This window comes from Tamandua tetradactyla, chromosome 6 (genome assembly GCF_023851605.1).
Source record: "Tamandua tetradactyla isolate mTamTet1 chromosome 6, mTamTet1.pri, whole genome shotgun sequence".
Classification (NCBI taxonomy): Eukaryota; Metazoa; Chordata; class Mammalia; order Pilosa; family Myrmecophagidae; genus Tamandua; species Tamandua tetradactyla.
The window spans coordinates 22,159,216-22,178,966 of record NC_135332.1 but is presented as its reverse complement, the minus strand read 5'-3'; the positions used below and the strand labels follow the sequence as shown (position 1 = coordinate 22,178,966).

Below are 19,751 nucleotides of genomic sequence, written 5' to 3'. Positions count from 1 at the left end.
GCTAGCAAACTAGAACACCCACCTTTCCTAGGCTGTCATTTTCTCTTTTGTAAAACAAGGGGGTGCATAAACACTAATGATAATTTCCAGTCTGTATTTCTAATAGTTCTATCGTGTCAGAGCAGATAAGATCTAAGGTCAGTTAGCCATGTGGGTGGGTCAAAGAGATTAATTGCTTGTTTAGAGTGATATGTTATAGGCACTGGGGATGGAGAGGAGTTTGTAACTGACAGAGGGAAAGATCATTTGCAAGGTGTTGGTAAGTTTTCCCTTACAGTTTCAATTAAGTTGAACCACCTTGAGCGTGACCCTGGACATTGCATACAGATGTCCCTAGCTGTCAGCAGTCAAGCCCAACATAAACTGCACTGGTCTAGAGCAGCATTTCTGAAGAAAACCTCTGTCCTGATGGACACCTGAGCATGGCTTGAGTGGTAAGAGGGTCAGTAGAAGGCTGCAGCAGCCAGAAATCAGGAGGATGGGACCATTCAAGAGTTCCCCCTGCTGCTTCTTTCTGAGTCCAAACGCTGGCCCCAGAAGTGTAAATGACAGAGCCGAGGTGGTGGTAGGCTCCAAATTCCAAAGCTTCTTGAAATCCAGGGTTGAATCTAACTTTTCTAACTCCTAGAGCTCTTCAGAGCCTCCAACTCAGGTGGGGTAAAGGAAGGAAGGTAGAAAAGGGTTCCCTAAATGGTCTTTTACACCAAAGTCCAGGTTATAGCTCTGTTCTCTGCCAAGGGATTTCCCAGCTCCCTGGGGCTAAAGCTCCCCTCTGGCTTCTTTGCTGACTGTCTCTGGAAACCAGCCATTTTCCACCCTCAAGGTGGAAAATCTAGCTGCTGATCTGGGCTCTGTGCCCTGTTCACCCTACCCGCTGCCAGGTGATCCATCTCTCTACCAGCTGCAAGCTCTGGGAAGCTCCCATGTGCTTCCTTATCTCTTGACTCCTAAGCCCTTGGGCTGGAAGAAACATGGTCCTTGGCAGAGGGCTTCTCAATAGGCTCTGTTCAGGACTTCCTCTGCAACTATGCTGGGGAATAAATCTGCCTGTCACCTACACCCCTGCATGGTGACTCACCTTCCAGAGAAAGTGCCCTGCTCACCTAAGCAAAGCTGCCTGGAAAATGACTAAGGCACCTATCAAATGTAGTCTGTGGGATCTAGGCACACTCTGCTTCTTACCTCCAGTCTGATGTCAAGTGCAGAGCTGCCACTCCAGGCCTGCTGGTTTCATTTTCATCTGAACTGAGCTCCACATGAGGCTTGACATCCGGTGATCTATTTTTTCTAAAAACTAGGTTCACTTTAGAAATGATTCTCTGGCTATCAAGAGACCTTCCCCAAGAGAAAACAAAATGCTATTTAAAGGGAACGTCAGCCTGGTGGGAGCCTGTATTTTTGCTTTTTATTAAGGGGAAAAAAGAATTCAAAACCTAATATTAAACTGATTTCTTGTGCCATTTAAAGGGAAATCTCCAAAGTCCCCGACTACAGAGCCACAGCCCTCAAACAGGTTATATGTTGACAAAGATATATTAATGAGAGAGAAAGGATGGTGAGCTGGAGTGCTACGTGGTGGTAGGGACCTCACTCCACAGGACCAAGCTTCTTTCCTGACCTCCCAGACAAAGAGGATCATTTTCTTTTTGACTTATATTTCTCAGGGTGTTTTCTCTTTTTTACCCCCTGAGTTAATGCTGGAATCTATTTCACCTGGTGTGGGACACACGGGCAGCTCCTAACCAAGCCCAGCTCTGCCTCTGGCTCTGATAGCCCTAGGAAACCCTGGCGTACCCACTCTGACTTGGCAGACCCTGGGCCATTTCAGATTCATTCAGAGTATGGTGAGGGCAGTATCAGACTTCTTAATTAGAATGTATTTAATGAAAGACAGAGGGCACTCAACAACCAAGAGCTCTAGATGGGAGAGATGTCCCCCTAGAGAAAAGCTGGACTGAGTAAATGACTCTTTGCCCAGTCAGGCAGTCTCACCCTTCCCGACATCATCTCAGAGAAAATAGAGATCTAGTGAATGTGGCCATCAGCAACTACTACTATTGTTTATTGCTACACCAACAGTAATGACAGCAGATTGCAAAGTACCAAGGCTTTACATGTATCTTCTCATTTGCTTCTCAAAACAAACCCATGAAGTATTTCTGACCCCATTTCTAGATGAGGCACCTGATGCTTAGAGAAGTGAAGTGATTTGCCTGAGGTCACACAGCCAGACAGCGGCACATCTGGACCTGAGCCTAAACCACCACATCTGACATGGGGACAAGGCCTTGCTTAATCGCTCTGGGCAAATCAATTGGCCTCTCTTCCTTAGTTTCTGCATCTGTAAAATGGGGCTAAGCACATCTGTCCAGGTAGCGCATGTGCCAAACGGAGCTGCTATTCATCTTTCATCCTTTTATTAATAAAAGCAGATACTCTGGTTTAGTTAAGTTTAAAACCAACATGGTTTTGGAAACAAAACAAAACAATGTCTATCCATTTATGAGTAAGTCAGTAGAAAAAGCAGTGAACCAGATGTCAAGAAAAATGGGTTTAAATATACTGGGCATGGCATTGATTTCCTGAGAAATCTCATTCCCTTGACTTCTCCTTACTAGACTTCACTTTTCCAACCTTGTCCCTGCTTTTCTTTATATGAGTATTGTGAGAAAATAAAAAAGAATAGCTATAAAGTGCCGTTACTTTTGGTGTCATAGAATTTCAAGGGATTTATACTGGGAGGATAAATAACTAGAGGATATAAAATAGCAAGAAGGAAGAGGGCCCTTTAAACTAAACTACAAAGAAAGAAGCACAGGCACTAATGAAAAATTTCTTTTCTCAGCATTGGCACTCAGGTAAGAAGATGAGCCCAGAACTAAAGACCCATATTCAACACACTTCAATGTTCTGCTCAGCTCAACTGAAATGTTAGCCTACACAATTTGCCCTATGCCTGGCCTTCCATTTCTAATCGAAGGCTTTCAAAATTTCAGTCAGCAGCCTTTACACGGGCGTCACTCTAAATGCTTACTCTGCCCCTTGAAGATGCTCAACCTCTAATCCTTTCTGTTACAAGAGCTCTCAGCGTGCAGAGGCTGGAGTGGCTGGCTTCTCCTTACAGTTTCCCAAATTCACTGGCATGGATTTCCTCCTCTCCCCACCAATTTCACTCTGGTGCCATCAAAAGTGCCCATAATGCTCAGATGTTTCCAGTTTAACTGAAATGCTAAAATGGTGCAAACAGGAAGCATCAGACAAAACTGCGGTAGTGACTTATTAATCATGAAAGCAGAATTTTAGTTGCATTTTAACCTTTTGCCAGGAAAAAAAAAACAGCTTTGAGATGATGGAAGCCATTGGTAGAAAAATGCTGCCTGTTTGTGTATCAAGCTGATTTATACTTTTTATATAGGACTAAATTTGGTTTTTAGACTTTCTGAACTTTCCCCCCAGAAAGACCATCTCTCAGGCCAATAAATGTGAATTTGTCAGCTCCTCATCAAGGCAGGCAGCATTGTTAAGAAAGCCCATGTGCCGTCCATTGAAACAGGAAAAAAAAAAAAAGGAAATTAAAAGGGACTTCACAGGCCAAAGTTATAGAACACTTATAAGAGGGTGCCAACAACAAAGAAAACAATCCTGGATGAAGCTTCACCTCTTTCACAGCTCTACAGAGCTCTCACGAGACTCTGGCCAGGGATGAACTGTTATCACACACACACACACACATACATACACACACACAAAATCACAACAATTGTCTAGGGTTGAACAACTAATGAGGGCAAGCCCACTTCTCAACATTAAATGATAAACACTCCAAGTAGATTACAAAGGAGTCAGTGTTCAACAGGAGAATCAAAATGAGGAACCAAATCTCCATCTGTTCAGATAAACGGCCCAACCAGACAGTTTTGTTTAATAGATGAAGGCCCGTTTGGCAGGGTCTCTCTGGTGCTGCTCCCACAAACTCTAACAGACAATACCATGAGTGAAAAACCCCCTTCAGAATTGCTCCCTGTAATCTGAAAATAGTCCGAAGATGACTCCAAGCTTTGTAGTTTCTTGCTGTCTGATTTCACAAAGGTACTGGAACATATACCTGGGTACTTATTTCTAAAATTAAAGTTAGAAACTGTTACTTTTATTTTGAGATCTTCTGTAAAGTTCATCACATCCTTCAAAAAAACAAAGAATATGTCCTAAAGGTGTCTGAAAAGCTTAGAAGTCTGGCACACCAAACCAAAGTAACTGACTTTAACAATCACCTAAAAAACACAAGAGTAAATCTAAACACATTCTAATCAAGACAAGCACCTCTTAAATGTCCTCTGATGTTGAGATAATAAACACCACACCAAAAACTTGTTCCTCTTTCTTGCATCTGATTCCTATTATGTTGTCCTGGTCCAGGGGAAGGAGCCTGGGAAGACTCAAGAGATCCAGGCTCAGGTTTCCACCCTCAGTCTTAGCTATGATGCCTTTGAGGTATCAGGCAAAAAATATAATACCCCATTCCCCCCACCTCACCTATAAAACAGGATCATTCTATTTTTTCACACATATGTCTGAAGGAAAAGGGAGATTACAGGTATGAAGATACTTAGTAAAGTAAAAAAAAACATAGCACAACTGTTAAGATACTATCTTCCTGTAATCTTTCAGAAAGATTTACCACGTTTCTAGTCAAGGGGTTTTCAACATTTTTCCTGGAATAAACTTCAGACTGCTAGTTTGTGTCATGGCCCCACTCTCATATTTAATTTCACTTGATTTTAGATCAAGTCACGGGTGTTCTTTGTCTCCAGTTACCAAAAAGCATTTTGTCACTTTCACGGCTGATTTCTCTATCTTTTCTCCATTGAGCCTCCCTTCCCCACAACCACTCAATATTCTCCAAATCACCCCTTTAGGGTTAAAAGCAACATTTAAACCTCAGCTAGGACGGAGACACTTTTCTGAAGTTTCCAAGCACCAAGGAGGCTCCTGGGCGGTGGGACTCTCTGCACTGTACAAGTCGCCACTCTCTGCCTGGTGCCCAGCTGCTGCAAGTTGCCAGGACCACGATGGGCTTCCAAGAAGGGAATATTAATCAGAGCCGACAGATAAGATGTCCTGAGTGGAGAGGACAGAAGAATTACAGAGCAGAGCTGGGGCCAGAAAGGAGGGAGGATGCTGCCATGACCAGCAGTGCCCCTCTGGGTGCCGAGGGCAGGCTTGGGTCCTTCTCCTAGCCTCGGAGTGTGACCCAAAAACTTGCCAGCGAAGGCCAGGTGGGAGGTGCACCCACCAGGCGCACTTCTGCAGAAAACACCTTCCGTCCCGTGCCGGGGTGAGCCCCACTCCTGGGGGACGCGCAGGGAACCGCGCAGGAGGGGTGCGGCCTGGCTGTGGGACATCTGGGCGCAGTGGCGGGGGGTGCTGGGGAAGGGGAAGCAAAGCACCTCTGCGCGCGCTTCAGGCAAGCGTGTGGCCTGCGAGAGTGCGGCCTGGAGGCCCGGGGCGGGCAAGGCGTGCGACCGTGGCACCGGCAGCGCGTGTGAGGGCGCGCGGCGTTTGGCGGCGGGTCGCGAGGACCGAGGGTCCGCGCGCGGGTGGGTCTGGCTAGGGCCCGGGTCGAGCCGCCGACCCCCACCGCTCCTGGGCAGCCGGCCAGGCCGCGACCGGCTCAGGGACCGGGGGGGCAACTCGTCCCCGCCACTCTCTCAATGCCGACCCCGGGGTCCCGCTCAGTCACCTACCGGCCGAGCGCCGATCTCCCCAGCCAGCAAGTGTCGCGCTCCCCTCTCCCGCGATCTCCCGTCGCGGGTGGCCGCCGGCTGCCCTCCCGGAGCACTGTCGCCCCGCCCCGGCTTCGGGACCCGCCCCCTCACCACCTTCCCGGTCGCCCCCGCGGCCACGCCTCCCCCGGCGGCTCCAACTTTGCCTCGCTTGGAGCCTGCTTTCTCGGGCCTCAACGTGATCCTTGGCTCCGCCCACCCCCCCACACTAACCAATGAGACGGCCCCAGTGCTCTCCTAGGCCCGCCCCTGTCGGCCCGCCCCTCTAGCGACGATTGGTTCTCGAGGCCCAGTTTCCAGAAAAGGGCAATCTTTCCGGACAGTTTATAGAAAAGAGATTGTAGGGCGAACAGACTGACAGAAGGCGGAGGCGGTCGAGGTGGTTGGTGTAACTACACATGCGCGCTCGGCTTCTGGCAGTTTTTACCGCTTGCTTTCTTGAGGTTACGGGAAGGAAGGGCGAATGTGCGCGTGCGCGGGCACTCCCAGTCTCTGACTTGGGTTACCTTGGAGACGGCGAGGCGCTCCCCCTCCTGGGTCTAGTTCTGCTTCCTCTTTGCTGCTGGGCGGTGGCGGCTGAAGGAGGTGGTGATGGGATTAAAAACACTTTTATTGAGCGCTTGCTGTGTGTCTGGCGCTGTTGAGTCCCTAAAGAAGAGGAAAGCAGGTTGCAGTGCTTGCCTCGAGAAGCTTAGGGAGCCAAGGGCCTACACAGGTCAGGCCTGTGTGTAGACACCGAGGCCTGTAATAAGAGTGTGCGATGCACAGCCAGAGAAACATTGAGGTTAGAGACTGCACCAAGCATCCTCTCGCTGGATTTAGTGGTTATGGAACAGAAATAAAAATTTATTTTGAAAAGTTTGCAAAATAAAAAATGCGCCCTTACCCTGGACACCCCATCCCCATCAGGGCATTCAGGACAGGTATGGTAACTGATTCTAGTGATGAGATGAACCGGCCCCATCAAAGGCTGTCTGTTTTGAGAGGCAAAGAGCACCCCATCTCTGGAACTGTGGCCAGGCCACCTTCTGTTCAGGATCGTTTATTTTTTATTTTTGGCATGGGCAAGCTCCGGAAATGAACCAGGGTCACTGGCATGGCAGGCGAAGAATTCTGCCACTGAGCCACGGTTACCTGCCCACAGGATCACTTTTAAGACAGTCCTTGGTCGTTCAAGGTCTCTTTCTGGACATCTGCACCCGACAAATATTTCTGCTTTGGGGCAGTAGGGAAGGGCATTGTCGAAAGACAAACGGGGTCAAGTTTGCAAATTGCGGCATTTTGTTTGGGACATCAAAAGTTTTGCTGCAGCAGCAGAAGCCAGATAACTTGTAAGAAGCGAAATAGTTTCTGGGTTCTCGGGATGGCAAACGATTTTTATAGACATTAAAAAAAAATAGCTTGACTCCTGTTGATTGGACTAGGGTTTGTCTGTCTTATAGGGGTAGGTTTAGATCAGGTAGGCTTCCTTTTGTATTGGATCAAATAAAATGGGGTATCGATTGGTTATCTGGGTCAGCTGCCTTGGTGGGGAAAGTCAAGAGAGAGTTCAAAGAGGAAGTAACGCACGGGGTTTGGGGGCTCTGAAGGGTCCCCAGAGCTGTCTTTATATAATTTTATTAATTTTCCTTCTTATGGTCATTCCCTCTGTTTCAAAGGCTTTACCAAAGATGTTGTTAGTCTCTTATTTGCCACTTGAAGCCTTGTGTTTCATTATTGTTTTCATAGGTTAGCTGAAGTTCAAGATTTTTGTTCATCCCATTCAGAGTGGTTTTGAATCCTCAGTTATCAGTTGTCAAGTTAGTGACTGTGCAGCAGCATTTAAGAGGACAGAAATCAGACAACAAATGAGGGATATTATAAATATGATTAAAAGGATGACAAGTGCCCTTATTAGAATATCTCTGAGCCAAGATCCCCATGACCCTAGAATCCAACCAAAAAGAGACTCAGACCAATCAGATTCAGGAGGTGTGTAAACTGACACTTCTCAAGCAAGGGCTTCTGTTGTTACTACCTCTTAGTAAACTTCCTTTTGACTGTCATTTACAAATACAAAGCACTGTGTGCCCACTAGTGCACACACTTCCTTGTAGAGGAATGACTCCTCTAAATTTATAGACAAAATGACTCCTTTTGTCATTTTCAAAGTTCCAATACTTTGCCAGTTAGTGAGCTGATGCCTGCCCTGGGTGGGAGATAGATTTTTCTAACTCTAAAGCTACCTTTTCTATTACCAACTGTAATTGGTTAGTGTATCTTCCATATAGGAGATGGCTTCCCTAATGACAAGGGGGACAGTACCAAGAACAAAACACTCCATGAGGTTAGCCTGGGCTAGTGGGTTTTTCTATGATCCAGTTGGCAATATTCTCTTCATAAGTTTCTATAGTATTGGAAGAGACCATAAGAGCACTCTTGTCTCTAATTTTCCCTTTTGAAAGCTTATCATTAGTAGTCATTTGGGGAAAAGCATAAGTTGCATTACAAGAACTAACCCAATTTACAGGTAGTATTTTTGTCTACATACAAAATAGTGTCCTCGAAGAGTTTAATAAGGGTATATCTATTGCCTTTAATGAATGGAACATTGTTGTGTAGAGCTAACTGGGTGTAAACACCAAAAAGAGAATCTTAATCCAACATCGTCTTCATTGTTACCTGATATCTTAGTCACAATTAATCAACGATTTCCCTCGCCTGGCTTTTCAGCCTACCAGAAATATTTGTGCCTTGAGTGGAATAAGTTCTTATGCTATTAAAACCTTGGGGTGCTTGGAGAAAACTGGTATCAGAAAACTGGCCCCAACATTGTACTCTTGGCTCATAAAAGTAAAAGGAGTCTTGTCACATAGAAACTGAACATATACTATCCCTACAAAATGGCCATTTTTGTCTGTCTGCTTTCTAGTAAAAACATATTCTTTGGGTTAGAGAAGCCGCATGGTAATCCCAGTCTCAGGGGCTCTTAAGGAACAACCCCGAGTCATTCCCCAAAAATAATCTCTTTGACTGGGTATCAGATGTTTCCTGTCAGACCAAGTCTGCAAGTGTAAGGGGGATGGTTATTAGAGGAATACTTATTTGGGGACTAAGTGGGGGATGTGTACAGATCCAGCAGTTACCCTGATTGGTTTCCTTTGCTATATGGTGTGCTAGAAGAACAAAGGAATTGTGCTCAAGGCAGGTGTACCTAGGGGAGAAATAGAGTAAAATCATGATGAAGGTAGGGTATTATTGGGGATGGATATTGGGCATTGTAAGGAATGTAGGATGAATAAGAGAACATTTAGACAGATAGTGAAAAGGAAGAGACAGAGAATACAATAAAATTCAGGTGTGTTCTAGGGCACCATCTACTTGTTCCAATGTCTTGGGCAGAATCTGTCTGTGTCAAATGCTGTCTGTTTCTGGAATCTGTGTGTCAATTTTAGCTTGAGGTCAGAAATGGGATTAATCTTCCAAGGGCTTGGAGCTCGTTTTAGTTGTGACATGTGGACCCAAGGGTCAGTTATACTGCTGTAGTTTTATGGCTGTAGTTGTGGTCAATAAGACTTGAAAAGGTCCTTTCTCTCTGAGGTCTAAGGCACTCTTTGTTGATGTTTATCCCAGTATATCAAGCCTCCGGGTTAAAGATCATGTAGAGTTCAATATTGAGGAATCTTGGGAAAGGCAGCCTAGATCTGTGAATGGTGGAACTGAGTATATGAGATTCATTCCTTACAATAATTAGCAACTTCACAATGTAAATGTGAAATATTTAGATTGGAATCAGTAAAGTAGGAGAAATAATAAGCCTCATGGGTCTTCCCATTATGAGTTCATAGGGGGTTAGCCAGTCTTCTCCTGGTGGGCTAGACCTTATGGCCATCAAGGCTAAAGAAAGATCCCTAGGCCGTGGTAGAGGGAAGGATTCAAATAATTTAGCTAATTTAATTTTTATGGTACCATTTTTTTCATTCTACTTTTCCTGACAATTAATATGTTAGGGACAGTGAAGCTTTTGGTTCCTTGATTAAAGTTCAGTAAATTGGGAGCCTCTATCCCTTGAGAGAATAGCAGAAATTCCCCAGGTGGAGAAAATAAAGTCTAATGGTTTCTATCTACTGTGAGGGCTGCAGCTTTGTGACAAGGAAAAGCCTTTATCCATCCAGAAAATAGATATACAATAACAAGGACATGTTCATATCCTATAGAAGGAGGTAGTTGTATAAATTCCACTTGAAGACGTCCAAAAGAGCACTATCAGTTGTGGTCTTTGACCCTGTCCTACCTTTACAGTTTTACCAGAGTAGAACATAATCTATATACTTGTCTTACTTCTCATTTAAAGTCCCTTTTTTTTCTTTTATGGCTGAAGATGAAGCTCTGAATTATAACTGACTGCAGACATTTTCAGAGAAGCATCCTAGTAAAACAACGTAACTGACAAGGAAATTTGGTTGTTTTGTGGCGTGTAGCATTTCTAAGAAAAGCTAAAATTATGACCAAACCACACTGTTGTCTAATATGGTGCAGGTAAGTATTAGGACAGTGAGAACATTGTCAAATCTCTAGGAATTTTATGTAATCTCTAAATATTTATATGAATAATACTTTTATTCATATGAATAAAATTTACCAACAAAGATTAGAAAATTCATTTTAATTTAACAACATTTTCCATGTAACTCATATCAAATGAATCTGTTTCTTGCACATCTCTTTTTATAAGGTGAAAGAACAAATCGTTAGTGATTTGCCATGGGCCCTCTGAAAAATCCCAAAGACCGTTGAAATAAGGATATTTTTTTAGATTATCTAAAAAGTTGTCAGGAGGTTTGAATACTTGTCAGTGTTTCTCAGGAAGAAGTTGTCAGGAGATTTGAATACTTGCTAAATAGGGTTGTAGGTCACTGGTAAACCATAGTTGGTTACCTACTTAAACTAAAGTGACAATAAAAGATTTTAAAAGTAAATATAAGCGATAACATAATTGTAAAAAAAAAAGGAAAGAAAAACTTATTCTAAAAGTGGGGAGACTTATTCTCTTAAACAATAAAGGATGATTAGGTCAATATAAATATCAGTGAAGATATTATTCTGATATGACATAGAATCTTTGCCTACTAGGTAGATTACTCAGATGGTTAAGAAAAACCTTTTATAACCTCTCACTAAGAGTCTAATAATCCATGAAAATTTCATTTCAACAGACAGAAAACCAAAGTCTAGTTTTGCATGAATATATTGTTTGATAGAAAAGCTCTTTAAAAAGTCTTATAAATAAGCCTATGAAATCTTAGTATTAACTATGACAAAATTCATTCCCAAAAATCATCTACAACTTTCTATATCCATTAGATTTTGTCCTACGTTTTCCTATTTCTTATTCTGCAACGCCTATTCCATTTACTTTAGGACAAAACTATACTTTTTCCTTAAGAAAAATGCATCCTGCACACCTTAAACACAAATTCCCCAGAAGATCTTGGAAATTGTCTTTAAGCTGATGTCCTTCAAAACACAGTAACTCTTGAAATAAAGTTTGTCAGAATAACTCAATTTGGTTGAGCACAAATTTACATTTTTCATCATTTTAAACATCTAGTAGTTATCATGCTAGCTTATTTGATCAGTGAACCTGTATAAATTTAGGAAGAACATACCCAAGTACAATAAAATTGTATGCTTGTATTAGTGTTAATATTGATAACTCAAAAACCTAAAACCTAGCTGTTTTAACTAAAAATATTAAACTAGTCCTGTTTTTTCAAAAGTTTACCTAGATTATATGCACTTGAATTTTTAAAACATTTCGATAGTTCTATGAATACTCATTTGACATTGAAAATGTTAGAAGTTTGGTTTCCTTAATTTCTGAGACTTGAGAAGTATTAATTGATATATAAGTGCTTATATATCTTTAGGCAATTTGATTAGAGCTCTTTTATATGTTAATTTGGTTTTATATATTAATTAGGTATTACCATCTGGAGGTAGGATGGTATACATTAAATATATACATCAAACTATACTGTTAGATACTTATAGTTTCCATTGATTTTTTTCAGCCATAAGCCAGACATAAAAATACAGAAATACAGAAATACAACCTAACCAGTTTTTATAAAAGAGCTGGCTTTCTCCTCTTGCACCACTCTTCCATCTTTTTTTTTACTTTTTGATTGTATAATATAGCATTTATATAAAGCAAAGAAAGAAAAAAGCAATAGCTTTCAAAGCACTTTTAAACAAGTAGTTACAGGACAGATCCCATACCATCTTAAAAGATCCCATATGACATGGGCTGCCATACCATCATCTCAGATTTTTCCTTCTAGGTGCTCTAGAACATTGGAGGCTAGAAGGAATATGTATGGCACGCTTCTATTTTTATAATATTTCTTAATTGTAAAATATACCATATATGCAGAAAAGTAATAGATTTCAAAGTACATTTTTAACAAGTAGTTGTAGAGCAACCTTCAAAGTATGGTATTGATTACAGTTGCACCATTTCAGGTATTTTCTTCTAGCTGTTCGAATACACTGAAGCCTAAAAAGAAATATCTATATAATGATTCAGTAGTCATACTCATTTGTTAAATCCTATCTTCTATGTTACAACTCCTCCCTTTTATTTGATCCTTCTCTCATTCTTTAGGGATAGTTGGGCAATTACCATTTTAACTTCTTCATGTTGAGAAGGGGTGTTGACATAATAGCGTAGAGAGATACAAGTGGTTGATGGTCTTGGAGAGACTTATACCTCTGGCTTTCAGGGCTTCTCTGGCATAGGAACAATCTGGAGGCTCTAGGTTCCTGAAAAATAAACTAAGTGAAACTATTATAAAGTCTCAGATAGAGCCCTAGGTATTCTTTAGGGCTTTCAACAATACTGTTAGTTTAGCTTGGCATATGGTAGCAATTTGCAGTATCTAGCTGAAGCTTGCATAAGAGTAACCTCCAGAAAATCCTATATACTCTATTTGAAATCTTTTCCTTTGCTCCACTCTTACTTTTTCTTTCTTTCTTTCTTTTTTTTGCATGTGCAGGCACTGGCACTCGAACCTGGGTCTCTGGCACGGCAAGCGAGAATTCTGCCACTGAGCCACCGTTGCACTGCCCCACTCTTACATTTTTTAAAAACAGTTTTTAAATTATGAAATATAACATATATACAGAAAAGCAATATATTTCAAAGTACATTGTAACAAGTAGTTATAGGACAGATTTCAGAGTTTGGTATGTTCTACAATTTTAGGTTTTTCCTTTTAGATAAAAGAAATATTAAATATAATGATTCCACAGTCATACTCATTTGTTAAATCCTATCTTCTCTGTTATAATTCCTCCCTCTCTTTTAATCTTTCCCCCAATCTTTAGGGGTATTTAGGCTCTGCCCATTCTAACTTTTTCATGTTGGAAAGCGGTGTTGATGATATGGGGTAGAGGGATGGAACTAGTTGTTGTTTTTGGAGAGGCTGATCCCTTTAGATTTCAGGACTTTTCTGGTCTAGGAGGTTGTAGGTTTCTGGAAAGTCATTTCAGTATGTGAAACTTTTGTAGAATCTCAGATAGAGCTCTAGGTGTTCTTTAGGGTTAACAGAAATGGTTTGGGTTGGGGGTTGGTAAATCATGGTAATCAGCAATATCTATTGCATAAGAGTAGCCTTCAGACTAGGCTCTCAACTCCATTTGAACTGTCTTAGCTCCACTCTTACATTTTTTTTGTACGCTATAAGGTGGGGGTCACATTTCATTTTTTTTCCATGTGAGTATCCTGCTGTTGCAGCACCATTTGTTGAACTTTAGTTTGTTTGGTTTTTCTTTCTTTGTTTGCTTGTTTGTATTTTTGGGAAGTGCACGGGCCGGGAATTGAACCCAGGTCTCCTGCGTGGCAGGTGAGAATTCTACCACTGAACTATCCTTACATCCCCTACTCTTACATTTTTATCAGAATTTTTATTCTTGGCAGATGGGACAAGTTGAGGCTGTCTGCTTACTGCAAGGGCTAAAACTTTCCCACTGTAATTTGTAGAGGAGACTTTTCAGATTTTCTTTGCTCTGATGTGTAATCTTACAGAAACTTTGCCCTGTTTCTCAGGCCTATGTGAATCTCAGGTTTATGGTGGAAAGAGAAATATTGTAGGTCCCTTTCCAGGTCAATCCAACCAGCTTTTTTTTAAAAAAACTTTTTTTATTGTATAGTATAACTTATATACAAAGCAAAGAAATAAAAAAGCAATAGTTTTCAAAGCATTCTTCAACTAGTAGTTAGAGGACAGATCCCAGAGTTTGTCATATGATCCCCTCATGTTTTCCTTCCAGCTGCTCCAGAATATAGGAGGCTAGAGGGCTTAAATACTTTTTTTTTATCATCACAATCAACATTTTCCCCCTCTTTTTTTTGTGAACGATAACATACATACAAAAAAGCTATATATTTCCAAGCACAGCACCACAATGAGTTGTAGAACATATTTCAGAGTTTGACATGGGTCATAATTTCACAATTTTAGGTTTTTACTTCTAGCTGCTGTAAAATACTGGAGACTAAAAGAGATATCAATTTAATGATCAACATTCATATTCATTTGTTAAGTCTATGTATCTTCTGTGTAAAAGATCACCTTTGATGTTTCCATACCTCTCATTGGGGTTGTTTGGGCTATGGCAATTCTAAATTTTTGCTTTTGGAAGAGTCTGTCACTAATATGGGGTAAGGAGATGGAACTATCTGATGTTCTTGAGAAGCTGGGCTAGGTTTCAGGACTTATCTGGACCAGGAATCCACCTGGAGGTTGTAGGTTTCTGGTAAGTGACTCTAGTGCCTGGAATCCTTGTGGAATCTTATAAATTGCCCTAGGTGTTATTTAGGATTGGCTGAAATGGGTTGGCAGGTTATGATAGGTAGCAATGTCTACACTTGTGTAACAGCAACCTCCAGAGTAGCCTGTCGACTCTATTTGAACTCTCTCTGCCACTGATACTTTATTAATTACACTTCTTTTTCCCCATTTGGTCAGGATATAATTGTTGATCTCACGGTTCCAGGTCTGGATTCATCCCTGGGAGTCCTCTCCCATATTTCCAGGAAGACTTTCACCCCTGGATGTCACGTCCCACGTCGAGGGTGGGTGGGCTATGATTGCACTTACAGAGTTGGGCTTAGAGAGACCGAGGCCACATCTGAGCAACAACAGAGGTCCTCCAGAAGTAATTCTTAGGCATGACTATAGGTAGTCTATATGTCTATGCTACCTACATAAGCTTCGCAGGAGTAAGTCTCATGATCGAGGCCATGGCCTATTGATTTGGGTGTCCCTAAAATTTGACACAGTATCAGGGGATTCCCTGATGGTAAGGTTTAATAGTTCCATAGTCTTTCTCCCTTCCCCCAGAAGACTTTGTCAATACTTTTTGATTATCTGCTTAATATACTCTAGGATGTTTCCAGGCATTACAATAATCTATACAGGATTAAAGGACCCTTTTCCCATTCTGTGCTCTCTGTGTTTCAATTGTTTAAATGAGCTATACAGATAGGTTGAATTAGATGATGCACTACAGAAAATTTCAGTTCCAAATCAAATAAACCTTTCTTCCATTGGTCTCAAAGAGTATATGTGGTTCTAAAATATAGACACTGTCTTCCTTACCCCTATGTTCTGAATTACTTTAACCCCAACCTGTTTGGCTTCGTTTTTATCTCTAAATATCAGGTTATATATATAAAACAGCTTCTCAAAATCCAGCAATAATAATCACCACTCCGGACTTAATGTGTCTGCTCTAAAAGTTTACAATCTAGGCCCCTGCCAACCAGCTTTTGACATCTAGGATTTAGCATCTGAGGTTCTGACCAACATGTCAACAAGCTGAAAAAGGTCAGATAGCCCTGGATCATAAGGACCCCAAACAATTATAGCTTTTTTAAATGAATATTTGAAATCTTTAATTATAGCTCTTAATCCAGCTCTCCTGCCACCTGTTTGCCTCAGGGCATACCACTTCTCAGGAAAAACGTGGGCACAGACCCAGGTTCTGCAGCCACTTCCTGGCTGGGTGGTGCCTTCTCCCTCTTTCACCATTCCTGCCGTAGAACACCTAAGGCCCATGTTACCCCCACCGTCTTCTCTTGTATTGGCCTCCTGCCCCCCTCCCCCACATGCCCTATCAAGATTTGCTGCCTTGAAACCTATTCACTAACACTAATGTATATTATGGGAGCAAGTGAACTGTGTGGACCCAAAGTTGTGACTCCAGACTAGGAATTTCACATCAGATTGCCGGGGAGGAACAAAGCACCCTTCACCAGTGAGGAAAGTATTGGAGACAAGCAGGAACTGGAGGCTTCAGCTACTTTTTTTTAGGTCTTTCCAACACAACACCCACCCCAGTGAGCATCTTGTCGTCTCTGAGTCTTGAAATGCTTGGTGCACCCTCTGGAAGGAGAGCTTCAGGGCAAGATCATTTCCTCTCAACTGGACAGTTAAGTCAGGACAACCTGGGAAGACATCTAGCCCTGAGTCACTTGTGTAGTCTCAGCTCCACTTTAACTAAAATAAATGGCCATTTAGAGGGTGACTCACGTCGGTTGCAGTGAGCCAGTTTCTAAGTACTCAAGAGTATCCACATCCCACTCCAGCGTTTCAGGTTTGGAAATTGAAGGGTAAGGCTGTGCTCTTCCAAAAAGAGAAATCTCAGAATAATAACAGCTTCTGTTTTTGAGAGCTCACTCCTGCCAGACACTGCTAAGTGTTCCCTGAATCTTCACTCTACTCCTGGTTTCTTGACCTGGCACTGTCGACATTTTGGGTCCAAAGATTCTTTGTAGAAGGGGATTGTCCTTGCATTGTAAGAAGTTTAGCAGCATTCCTGGTCTCTACCCACTACATACCAGTAGCACACTGTCCTGTCCTACACCTAATTATGACAACAAAAAATGTTTCCTGACATTGCAAATGTTCCATGGGGGCAAAATCGCCCCAGTTGAGAGCCCCTGAAGTCTAGCTAACCCTATGAACTAAGGACTATTATTATTATCCCCATTTCATAGATGTAAAAACTGAGGCTCAGAGAGATGTTACTTGCCCAAGGTCACATTGCTATAACCAAAGCTCACCAAAAGACCTGAGATTCAAGCTAGGTATCATCCCAGCGCTCCTCCGCTTCTCCCATATAGGAGGACTCTGCAAACAAACTTTGGGCTTCAAGGAGCCAACTGCCCATCAGTTCTATAAAAAAGTGATGATGAGTAGGTGAATTTTGTGCATCAGTGAGAGAGTGCTATCGTTGGATGGTTTTTCCTTTTCTGTTTGCCTTGAAAAAGAGGAAACCATATTCTGGTTTTTATTATTTTAGTTAGCAAGTTTACCATGTCCAGGCACTTAGAAAGTGAATCGTCTGACTGCCTGTGGATTTCAGACTCCAAATTCCTGTGAGATCCTGAAGATATACTCGAGAACTCAGATGTGGGGCTGGAGTAAGAGATGGCTGGGGGTGGGGAGGCTGTTCCTGGAAAAGAGATGGTTTTGCTTGCCTTGCTCTGCCTGAGGCTGCAGCTGTGGTTCTGTTCTTGCCCTCTCAGCTTGGAGCTGTCCCATTGCTTCCACTGTCCAAGGTCTATGGGGAGGCAAGGGAGACAGTAGAAGAGGTGGGGTGCAGGCTGTGGTGTGACGGAGCTCCTTTTCCAACTCTACCAGTGACCTCATGCTTGTAGCTTGGAATCAGGTATGGGTGGAAGTATTTACAACATGGGAACTGGCAAATGCTGCCAACCAGGGCTTCCGCTCCCTACCTGGCTGATAAACATTTACCAGCACACTACTTCATACAGGTGCTGTCTCTGCCTGACCCCACCCATCCCATCCCACGCGGGAGGATGGAAGGGGGCATGAAACCTTGGGGCTATTAGAGAAGAGGAGAAACTGGAGTAATACGGGTGAGGTGGAGAAGGCCTGCCTGTGGGTACGGTGGGGTGCTTTGGAGGGCACTGGGCAAGGATGAACCAAGGAGACCACTGTGATTGTATTGTCCTCTAGAAATGGGCCAGTGTCTCCTACCCTTCCACTCCTTCCTCCATAAACTTCTTCCTCTGAAAATACTAATGTGATTATGTCTCCTCAGCCAAAACCCTCCCCTGACCTGGCTTTCCCCTGCACTGTCAGCTCAACCTTCTTTCTTCTTTCATCCCAAACTCCCTGGTACTCCTGGCACCTGCCTCATTTCTCTCTTGCATAACATTGCTTGAAGCCTGGTGTCTGCTTGCCATCCTTCTTTCCATGGACACTCATCAATCACCTCCTAGTCAGACGAGATCTTGTCAGTTCTCATCTGCAGTCATTCACCAATGTGAAGCACTGAGCACCTCCAGACCAGTCCCTGCCCTTAGGGAGCTTCCAATCTAGTGGTGGAGGTGGAGGGTGGGGGGTGGCAGAACTTGCAGATGAATTCTTCCAAGTGTGGAGGGTGATGGAAAGGTGGGTGTAGTGGCGTGTAGCAGGCAGGTCCAACCGGAGAAACAGCCTCTCTTGAGTTTTTAAATATGGAATTTAATGTAAGGAATTGGTTACACAGGCAATAGAATTGCTGAGAAGCCCAATAGGGTATGGTGAGGTAACCAGGAATCCCTACCCTCTGGGTTGGCAAAATTGGGAGACGGGAGCAGTGTAATCAGAGACTTGGAGTTGGGGTTACTTGGGAGAAGTTGGAAGCACAGAAGAGACACAGCTACTTTTATAGATGCCACCCAAGATCAGGGCAGTGGCAGAGGAGATGGAAGCCGAGACAGATGAACAAAATACGGAGGGATTCAGTCGTGAGAAAAATAAGTAGGATGGAAGTGGATGGGGAGGGGCCAGGCCAGAATGATGATGAGAGATCAGGAGCTACAGGAGGAAAGAAGATTCTGGGAAGAGGAGTGGCAGCTTTGGACATAGCATATCTGAGGTGCCTCTGGCCACCTCAAATGTGCTCTCACTATTGTTGACTCCCAAATTAACACCTCCAGCTCTGACCTCAATTCTGAGCTCCAAATGGGAATTTCCAGGGGCCCAAGGACATTTCCACCTTCTAGCCATCTGGCATCTCCAACTCTTTATTGTTGTCCTCAAAACCTGTTCCTTGGCCACCTCTCTCTGTTAATGACATCTCTACCAGCCCCAGGAGTCTCCATTGCTTCCTCTTCCTGCCCTACCCCATAAAACCCTCGTGTCAGTGGCTTCCCTTTTGTGGGTGGTCTCCTGTTGTCTCCTTTCTGCTAATGCCCTCGTGATGTTTCACCTTTTCCTCTTGCTTCCTGTGTTTTCCTTCCCAATCCTTTCCCACACATTGTTCTGTCATTTGCTGAAAAGCTTTCAGTGCCTCTTCCTTGCCTACCAATAAAGTATCTCTTTGCTATCTGGCCTTCAAGGTCTTCATAGTCTAGCCCCAACTCACTTGTTTTGTTCTTATTTTTCATGACGTCCCTTCAGGCACCCTTCTTTACCATTCACTAGTTTCCCAAACCACTCCATGTGGTCTGCATCCAGACCTCAGGCTGCCCTGCAGACTGAAATGCACTCTTCAGCCTCTCCCTGTCAAATCACATCCATCAAATCCCTGGAGAAATGCTTCCTTCATCACATTTCCAGTTATTTATCTGTCTTATCTCTCTTAACGGACAAGATGCAACTTAAGAACAACTTATAATCAACATATGGTGAGGTGGTATTCAGTAAAAGTGTGTTGAGCTGAATCAGCTCTAAAACCATTCCCCAGATCAAGAACCTGCTGTGGCTCCCTATTCTCAACCACTTCAGAAGCCTGTTCCTATTGACTTCCCACATTTAATTTCGACCCTGTGTTAGAGACGTGAAAGATAGAAAAATGAATAAAATATATCTTCCTTGCCCTCCAGAAGGCTGTAATCCACTAGGGTAGATAAACTACGCATACTAATAGCTGGCATCATGTTAGTTTAAAATAATATCTTTTTGCTCA

General features: G+C 42.8%; 1 protein-coding gene across 1 annotated transcript in view; it reads right to left on the bottom strand.

The window, feature by feature from the left end:
• MAP3K14 (mitogen-activated protein kinase kinase kinase 14) overlaps positions 1 to 5,854 on the bottom strand; it is a 49,220-nt gene extending 43,366 nt beyond the window's left edge. The window contains exon 1 of the mRNA XM_077164081.1: positions 5,745 to 5,854. The gene's annotated coding sequence lies outside the window, so the exon portion shown is untranslated. The remainder of the gene's footprint in view (positions 1 to 5,744) is intronic.
• Positions 5,855 to 19,751: the final 13,897 nt, after the last annotated feature.